The sequence below is a fragment of the Panulirus ornatus genome, chromosome 12 (assembly GCF_036320965.1).
Source record: "Panulirus ornatus isolate Po-2019 chromosome 12, ASM3632096v1, whole genome shotgun sequence".
NCBI lineage: Eukaryota > Metazoa > Arthropoda > Malacostraca > Decapoda > Palinuridae > Panulirus > Panulirus ornatus.
Genome location: NC_092235.1, coordinates 3,911,334 through 3,912,668, shown reverse-complemented (window position 1 = coordinate 3,912,668; position 1,335 = coordinate 3,911,334). Strand labels below are relative to the sequence as shown.

The window sequence follows — 1,335 nt, the reverse complement described above, 5'->3', positions numbered from 1 at the left end:
GAACATGCAGGAGGGTGAAAGGAGGGCAAGGAATAGAGTGAATTGGAGCGATGTGGTATACAGGGGTTGACGTGCTGTCAGTGGATTGAATCAAGGCATGTGAAGCGTCCGGGGTAAACCATGGAAAGCTGTGTAGGTATGTATATTTGTGTGTGTGGACGTGTGTATGTACATGTGTATGGGGGGGGTTGGGCCATTTCTTTCGTCTGTTTCCTTGCGCTACCTCGCAAACGCGGGAGACAGCGACAAAGTATAAAAAAAAAAAAAAAAAATATATATATATATATATATATATATATATATATATATATAAGACTGAAAACAATGAATTTCCCAAATAACAAAAATGGAAGCGCCGGGGTTTGAACCCGGGACCTCTCGCATGCCAAGCGAGTGCTCTACCACTGAGCTACGCCCCCAAGAACATTTTTTGTGACATAGTATTATATGGAGCACTGAGATTACCACGGCAAAATAGTGTTTGACCGACCGTTGCCGACTAGCCGGCAAAATAACCACAGGGTAAATCTCCATGTTGCTGTCGTGTTTTCCTATCAATTTTCCACGAAGAAATGAGTTTTACTTTTTTTTATTGTCGTTGCAATAGACTGGAACTAAGTAATAGACTGGAACTAAGCAATAGACTGGAACTAAGCTGACCTGGTATGAGGTGAGAGCCCTCATTATCATCCCTGCTAACTACCGGAAGCAGATTAAGTCGTTCCACAACCGATGTCCGGCCCATGTTAACTCTGATGTGCCCAGCAGTTGGAGGAGGATCGCCAGAAGCTTCTGGAAGATTTCAAGGACGTCTTGGTGGACCTGACCCTTTCAGATAAGGTCGAAAACCACAATTTATTGTGAAGATCTTCACTATAACGTTGGACGAACATACTGAATGTTGCACACATGTGATGCGGACAAAATGAAAAAAGAAAAAGACAAAAATTATGTCTGGTGTGGGTCTCGAACCCACGACCTTGAGTGTGTAAGACTCACGCTCTACCACTGAGCTAACCAGACAATAGAAAATTTGTCTGTTTCTTCAATTTGAATTAATGAAAATCTTTGCGAGGCAGCGTTTAGAAAAGAGAGATGTCTTTGACGAAATTTACTTGTTTGGCTCCTTATTTTGTTCCTCAGTATCGAAAGTAAACATACTGAAGGATATATATATATATATATATATATATATATATATATATATATATATATATATATATATATATATATATATATATATTGAAAAGGATCGCAATTTTGCACGTGATCAAGTATATTCTTATGAGTTCACAGGGAAAATAAACACGATAAGCTCCCAAGTGCACTTTCGTG

General features: G+C 39.5%; 1 non-coding gene across 1 annotated transcript; it reads right to left on the bottom strand.

Moving 5' to 3' along the window:
- Positions 1-951: 951 nt before the first annotated feature.
- On the bottom strand, positions 952-1,023 carry TRNAV-UAC (transfer RNA valine (anticodon UAC)). The gene has a single exon. It is a non-coding gene; the product is annotated as a tRNA-Val (tRNA).
- Positions 1,024-1,335: the final 312 nt, after the last annotated feature.